Source organism: Phocoena phocoena, chromosome 3, assembly GCF_963924675.1.
Source record: "Phocoena phocoena chromosome 3, mPhoPho1.1, whole genome shotgun sequence".
Lineage (NCBI taxonomy): Eukaryota > Metazoa > Chordata > Mammalia > Artiodactyla > Phocoenidae > Phocoena > Phocoena phocoena.
In genome coordinates this window covers 15,814,619-15,823,238 of record NC_089221.1, presented here as the reverse complement: position 1 = coordinate 15,823,238, position 8,620 = coordinate 15,814,619, and the positions used below count along the sequence as shown (strand labels likewise).

At 33.0% G+C, this 8,620-nt stretch overlaps 1 non-coding gene across 1 annotated transcript; it reads right to left on the bottom strand.

The window, feature by feature from the left end:
• Positions 1-8,194: 8,194 nt before the first annotated feature.
• LOC136121714 (U6 spliceosomal RNA) lies at positions 8,195-8,297 on the bottom strand. Its single transcript, XR_010655737.1, has one exon. It is a non-coding gene; the product is annotated as a U6 spliceosomal RNA (small nuclear RNA).
• Positions 8,298-8,620: the final 323 nt, after the last annotated feature.

Sequence of the window (8,620 nt, the reverse complement as noted above, 5' to 3'; positions counted from 1 at the left end):
CATAAAGATTAGCCTGTCAACTATCTCAGCTTCTACAAACATTTTACAAGTTCCTAGCCAGTATGATAAGGGAAAAAAGTGGATTTAAGATTGCAAGAAAAAAATAAAACTATCTTCTATTGTCAGATTAAATAATTGTAAAAACAGAACATTAAAAAAATCACAGGTGCTTAATTTAATGATGAGTTTAGCAAGATCTCCGCATAAAATTCAACAAAATTCAACTATAGTGGAGAAACCAAGGAACTGGCTGACATGATTTAAATCCTCTGTTTTAGAGCTATTGATTATGTGACTGTATACATTTGTCAAAACACATCAAGATAGACACTCAAAATGTACATTTTGTTGCTTATACATTACATATAAATAAAATTGATCTGGAAAAAGAAATACAAAGACTAAATGCAGTATGTTAACTTTAATTTTAGTTCCAAAAACTGCTAAATGATAGCATTATTTTAATGTAGGTAATGTGTATATGGAATTCACTGTACTGTTCACAAGGCTGTTCTTTCTGATTAATTCTTTTAATTATTTCCCCAAAGTTAATTATTAAGGTGACAAATGTTTAACATATTTAAATTTATGTGACAAACATATTTTCCCATGTAACCAATCCTAAACATGATTGATATTGTTTAGTTCAACAAACATTTATTGGACCACTACAAGACACCAAATAAGGTTCTAAGAGACAATTGTATTACAATAGATAAGACAAAATTCTCTCCTCAAGGATTTACAAGGTAACAAGACAATTTATTTACTATTTTTAAATTAATTGCTTTTTTATTATGGTAAGAACACAATATTCTACGCTCAATACATTTTTAAGTGTACTATGTGGTATTAATAAATATAGGCACCACATTTTATGGCAGATCTCCAAAATGTAACAGAAACTTTATACCTACTAAAAACAATTCCCCATTTCCCCTTGCCTCCCCAAGCCCTTGACAACCACCATTGTATTCTTTATTTGACTATTTTAGATACTTCATACAAATGGAATCATGCAGTGTTTGTCTTTCTGTGTCTGGCTAAATGCACTTAACATAATGTCTTCCAGGTTCATCCATGTTGTCACATATGGAAGGCTTTCCTTCTGCTTTAAGTCTGAGTAATATTTAGTTCTCTCTCTCTCTCTCTCTCTCTCTCTCTCTCTCTCTCTCTCTCTCTCTATATATATATATATATATATATATATATATATATAGTTGCCTATATATATATAATATTTAGTTTATATACACATATAAATACACACATACATGTATACCATTTTAATTCATTCATCTGTTGATGGATATATAGGTTGTTTTCATATATTTTGCTATTTTAATATTGTAGCCTAAAGTATCCATGAAAGAAAAGAGACTTCTATGCATGGTAACTGAAAAGGAAAAGATAGAAATTGCCTTAATCCCTACAACAATCCTCTTTTGTCCCCTCAACCTTTGCCATGAGACAGAAGACTCTAAGAGGTCCTGGAACAATTATCCTCCTTAATGACATGCATATTCCACATGGCACCATAGCATCAATTTCTCCTCCTTGATCACTGTAATCTTTGCTTCCCGTTTACAATTTCAGGGGAGCAGGAAGTTTAAGTGTGGTCTCAAGGCAACATCCTGGCAGTTGGATCAGACCCCAGCTGTGGCAGATCCAGTTTCAGTCCAGGATTCAGATTTTGCTTGTGTCTTTCCCAATTCCTGTATTTCAAAGAAAAGCTAGGTCTTCATTCTTCAAAGAGGGTTTGGTAGAGAGTTTGAAAACTCTCAATACATTGTTTATTTTTACTTTCCAGAAGGAGTCTAATTATCCTTGACATGAATACTTTTTATGTAAAGCTATAACTAATATAATTAATCACTCTTAGTCATGCCCTCTTAGACATGATCCCTGAAGAAATAACAATAGCAGTAATTATGATATAGCATGTATAATAATAGTATTAATATTAGCTAATTTTTATTGAACATTATCTATAACCACACACTAGACCAAACTTGAAACATCTATAAACTCATCTCATGGATGAAGTAATGTCAAAGAGATGTTTTTCCCCCAACAGGACACAGATTAACAGGTAACCGGTATCTTATAAAACCACATGCTAGATCGAGGTTTAAAATTTTCCTAACATTTTGCTTCTCTCCTTCCTTTTCTTTATTATTTGCCTTAAACATGTTCATTTTTCTTTTCTTCCATTATTTGCCTGAAGATTTTTTTTTCTCCTTTGCTGAAATAGTTTTATCCCCCTCGAAATCTGTTACCTTCAATGAGTTCAAATTGTTGTTGTTGTTTTTTTCCAGAAATGCTATAGTAACTTGATTTGTACCTACATGTAAATGTGTGGTAAAATTCAAATTTACAGAAAACATTTTCCTGTCTTATAATAGCATCAATAAAGCTCTAAAAGTGGTCTATTTTTAGTCCTCTTTATGCAATACAATTTTAGCCTTCCATCAAGCTTTAAAAGCCTTTATAGTGGGTGGTAGTTAGAAATCAGGCCAGAGAATAGGCCTCAAAGATTGTGTGTTTATACAAATTTATTTTATATATTACTATATTCAAAGAGTATAATAATAATAAAATATACCACCATAAACTATACCTTTCAGGGGAACGTAATGAACAGAGGATTTTAGTTCTGTATTTGTCATCAAGCACTATTATATGGAAAGTAAATGCTCTAATGTTACTGGTAGGAAGCTGACAGATTGTGCTTCCAGATCATAGGCAATAGTGTTGTACAGCAGTGGCTTTTAACTTCTAAAATGAATGAGTTGGCAGTCATTTTATGTTTAAAGGTGTTTCCTGCAATCTGGGTAGTTAGAAAACTGATTAGTACCAGAAAATATTTTTATCACTGTAAGAAAAAATTAGATAAATGGAATTGGATACTTACAGAAAAGGCTTATATAGGAAGCATTGAAATACAGTAGAAAGAAAGCTCTCTAGAGCCGTGTATCAGTTCCCTATTGCTTCTTAACAAAGTGCCACACACTTATTAACAGGGTTTTCAAGAGTAAAGCTCCCAGGCATTAGTCAGCTGAATCCTTTCCTTGAGGTCTGTCCAGGCTGAAATCAAGGGATTAGATGAGGGTTTAAATTTCATTTGAGGCTCAGGACCTCTTCTACATTCATGCAGCCATTGGCAGAATGTATTTTCCTTGCATGCAGTTGTGGATGTTTTCGAGGCTGTGTCTCCAAGGCCAGAGCAAAATGAGTAAAAGCTACAGTGTGTAGCAGTTCCTGTTACCCCTTTGACCTCATTAACTACTCCTTTCCAAACTCAACTGCATTCCTGCTCACTAGCTTTCTTGCCGTTCCTTGGGGGGAAAAAATGCTCTCTCGCCTGGGAGAATCCACATTTCTATTCCTTCTGGAATGTCTAATTCTCCAGATACCAACATGTCTCTGAACAAGAAGAAATAACTAAATGTATTCAGAGAGCTACATGTTAAGATTTATACAACATTAAAATTGTGTTTAAAATATATTCTAATAGCAATAAATAACAAAAAAGAAAATCATGCTATAAAATTTTAGAAAAAATCCAAATTACATAATCAATATGGGAATAAACAGTTCGAATTTTTGTTCAAAAAGATTGAAAATAATCATCGTTTAGCACGAGGTGATTATTTTCATAATGGATCTATAGTGAGTGTATTTTTTCTTGGCTCAAATTTTTAAATGATAACAGTTTTGTACAGGAAAACAGCTAATGTAAGGTTTTTATAAATAAAGATAAAATAAAAGCAGAGATCCATGCTATCCAGGTCAAAGGAGTCAAGCTGTATCCAAGTTAATAACATCAAACTAAAAGAAATGTCTCTAGAACACCTCTGAATATTATGAACAGACAAAAATTCCTCAATAATCACAATGTTTTGAAAACATGGATGTAGTTATCCAGCAACATTCATCTTTTTTAAATGGTTAAAGATCATGATGAATCACCTAAACACGATTTAAGTTAACAGCTTCTGTTAGTTGAACCTTGAGGCATAGCTCTTGTGTTTGCTGGCTCTCATGCCCACTCTCTTAATCGGCACCTTCAAGCAGAAGGGTATTAGCAGAGTGCACATCACTGGATTACTACAGTAATCCTACCTACACCTTTGGGAAAAGACCTTTCTTCTAACTGTCCTCACATTACTTAAGTGTGATATCTGTTTCTTAGAGTAATTCTGACTGAAATGGAATATCATACTGCTAGAAAGTTTCACAAAAATGAAAGTTTCTTTTTACATAAAAAGAGGTTCTGTTCTCTAAGAAGGGAGAGAATCTAGTTAAAAAGTCATAAAACCATATCATCTGTGACTCAATATCTTTTAAAAGCCCAGGTAGATATTGGGGAAACATAAATTCTCTGTTATCTCCAAAGCAGGAATGAAGCTGGTCAGCACATGAGTCAAAAGTGAACATGGACTATTTTTTTTAGATTCCACATGTAAACAATGTCATATAATATTTGTCTTTGTCTGACTTACTTCACTTAGTGTGAAAATTTCTAGGTCCATCAATGTTGCTGCAAATGGCATTATTTCATTCTTTTCGTGGCTGAGTAATATTCCATTGTATGTACCACTTCTTCTTTATCCATTCATTTGTTGATGGACACTTAGGTTGCTTCCATGTCTTGGCTATTGTAAATAGTGTGGCTGTTAACATTGGGGTGCATATACCTTTTCAAATTAGTGTTTTTGTTTTTGTTTTTTTTTTGGATATGTACCCATGAGTGGAATTGCTGGATCTTTGGGTAGTTCTATTTTTAGTTTTTTGATATTTTAATACTAAACTCCTAATTTATCCTTTCCTCCCTTTCCCCTTTGGTGACCATAAGTTTGTTTTCTATGTCAGTGAGTCTATTTCTGTTTTGTAAATAAATTCATGTGTATCATTTTCTAGATTCCACACATAAGAGGCATCATATGATATTCATCTTCTTCTGTCTGGCTTACTTCACTTAGTATGATAATTTCCAGGTCCATCATGTTGCTGCAAATGGCATGATTCCATTCTTTTAAATGGCTGAGTAATATTCCATTATATATATATATATATATATATATATATCTCACAACTTCTTTATCCACTCATCTGTCCATAGACACTCAGGTTGCATCCATGTATTAGCTAGTGTAAATAGTGCTGTTATGAACACTGGAGTGCATATATCTTTTTGAATTAGAGTTTTCAAAAACAGAAACAGACTCACAGGCATAGGAAAATAAACTTATGCTTACCAGAGGGGACAGGGGAGGGATAAATTAGGTGTATGGAATTAACAGATACACACTACCATGCATAAAATAGATACACAACAAGGATTTACTGCATAACACAAGGAACCATATTCAATATCTTGTAATAACCTATAATGGAAAATAATCAGAAAAAATATAGATACGTACATATATATGTATAACTTAATCACTTTGCTGCATACCTGAAGCTAACACAATATTGTAAATCAACTATACTAACTAAAAAAATAAATTTGAAGGATGATAAAGGCTCAGTATTCAGGAATATGAAGCAGAGTAGGACATAAGAATGAAGCCCTGCAGGACAGGAATAAAGATGCAGACATAGAGAATGGACTTGAGGACATGGGGAAGGGGAAGGGGGATGAAGTGAGAGAGTGGCATGGACATATATACACTGCCAAATGTAAAATAGATAGCTAATAGGAAGCAGCTGCATAGCACAGGGAGATCAGCTCGGTGCTTTGTGATCACCTAGAGGGGTGGGATAGGGAGGGTGGGAGGGAGACGCAAGAGGGAGGAGATGTGGGGATATATGTATATGTATTCACTTTGTTATAAAGCAGAAACTAACACACCATTGTAAAGCAATTATACTGCAATAAAGGTATTTAAAAAATGAATAGTAATTTCCCACAAGACTCACAAGTACATGTTGAATGTACAAAAATAAAAATAATGATAATAAAAAAAGAATGAAGCCCTGGTCTTGAAGCAAAGTCTGCAAACGGATTATTTGAACCTCCAGACTCAATCTCCATGTTTAGGTATCAGAAATGCTAGAAGATAATAGATTACTATCTCTCAGCACTTCTGCGTATCTACACATATTTATGAAGTAGGAATCTAGAATAGTTTTCTATAGAGAACAACTAGAACAATATGTGATATAAAGGGAAATAAGAAAGAGCTTTTCAAAATATGTATTTATACATTCTTCATGATATGGAAGAAAAATTAAGAAAATTTCTCAGAAAATATAGTAAAAAATAAAGAAATAGAAATTACCAAAAAAAAAAAAAAAAAAAAAGATAAGACAAATAGGGGATATGCTAGAATGCCTAACATCCAAATAATGGAGGTTGAAAAATGGGACGTCAGAGAATACAATAGGGAAATGGAATGAAAGGAATAAGTTCCTTGTAAGCACTTAGAACACATGTATGTGTTTATATATCTATTAGAAGATTTCAGGAAATTTAAAAATAGGAGCATGAAATAACTACAAGAGGGCTTCCCTGGTGGCTCAGTGGTTGAGACTCCGCCTGCTGATGCGGGGGAGACGAGTTCGTGCCCCGGTTCGGGAGGATCCCCTATGCCGTGGAGCGGCTGAGCCAGTGAGCCATGGCTGCCGAGCCTGCGCGTTTGGAGCCTGCGCTCCGCAACGGGAGAGACCACAACAGTGAGAGGCCCGCGTACTGCAAAAATAAAAAAAAAAAAAAAACTAATTACAAGAAAAGGGTATTATAAACTTCAGGAAAATTTTGTTAAGGTGCATAAGCAAAAAAATTCTAGAGCAGCTGTGAACAGTATTTACATATTTATAATAATGTAATCATCTTTGAGTAAGACAATAATCAAAAACAGCAATATAATGATATTAGTGCAAAAAGGGAGGCCGTGGAGAGAGAACACTGAAGAACTAAATCTTCATTTACTATTGTAGTAAGTCAATTGGTAATGATCAAAATCAATGAATTATGAAATGGCCATAAAACATACATTTAGAAAAATGTGGTGAATACCAAAGGAAAAAGTAAAAGGATGTGGGAGTGATTGCCTCATAGAAGCAGGGCTGGGAAGTGGAACTTGGTCAGTTAAGACATGACTATTTTTATAACTCTTCAATACCATTTAATATTTACAGTATGTGCATTTATTAATTTGACTACAAATTAAGAAACAACATTACATTTAATATGAATATCGGGAGTGAAAATTATTTTAGAAAGGCCGTTAGTTAATATCTTAAGTAGCATAAATCTCAGCATGCTAAGCCTTGCAGATAGAAGGATCAATAAGTCAGAATGAGTTAGATTCCTGTTAGCCTCAAACATAATCCTTTTCTTGATTGTGATTTCCTCATTTTATATCCATCAGTTGTTTTTCTTACTTGGAATTCGTAGCTCTCTGTTAAGAGACAATGTTTATCACCAAACAGCACCTTGTCTTCAGCATAATAGTTTTGCAGATTTGAAAGGAAGTAGATATTAATCAGTTCAGCAACTTGATTTTCAAGAGAAAAGTCTGTGGGCAATGCTACTAAAGTGACAAGATTAAGGATATGTAGGTAGTTTATCACTGAGAGCACTTTTGAGCCTACAGTGGAAAAATACGAATTTACTTATTCTGAGTATACAATTTTGTTAGAATGGACCATATGAACATATGAGTAAATATGCTTGTAAATGTGCCATCAATTAGTTTCTATGTTAAAAAAAAATCAGTTTTAAGATATACTAATATTTTACTTAAGGACAATATAATATTCAGAATTTGTATTGGTAATAATAATTTTAAAATATTTGCTTATAATTGCATACAATTGTTCTAAGAGATTAATATGGTATGTCTAATTTGGGGCATTTAAATATAACAGGGAATTTTTAAAAACTCCTCATTGACATTTCCTGCAGATATTTTAGAGTAGATCTCAGGTGCTCTGATCACAAAAAATGTTACTATGTGATGAAAAGGTATGTTAATTAGCTTGACTCTAGTAATCTTTTCATATGTATGTTTATATCAAATCATATTTTATTCCTTAAACATATCCAACTTTTATTTGAAATTAGAAAGTTAATTTTTATTAGAGTATAGTTGATTTACATTTTGTTAATTACTGCTGTACAGAAAATTGATTCAGTTATACATATATTCGATATATACATTCTTTATTTTAAGTATTTTTCAAAAAAATGGAATGGTTCACGAATTTGTGCATCATCCTTGCACAGGGGCCATGCTAACCTTCTCTGTTTCATTCCAATTTTAGTATATGTGCTGCTGAAGCAAGCATCAAAATATTTTTTTAATTGTACTAGGAACTGAAAATCAAATAGAAGATATTATTTTAAAACACTATTTTCAAGGACAGGATCACAATTAATTTACATCCTCTAATCATATAACGTTAGCTCTAATTCTGCAAAATCTTAAAGATATTATTTGATCCACAGTTTTTAAAATCAAGTAAGTAATTATCCTTACCCCAGTAGGGTCTAGTGCATGTGTGACTAGGGATGTGTCTTGGACTTCATCCGTACCTGAGAAGTGAAGGGCTTGGATTCCATTGTGCTTTATTGTTTTTTTTCTTCCTAGTTTGTATATTTATATTT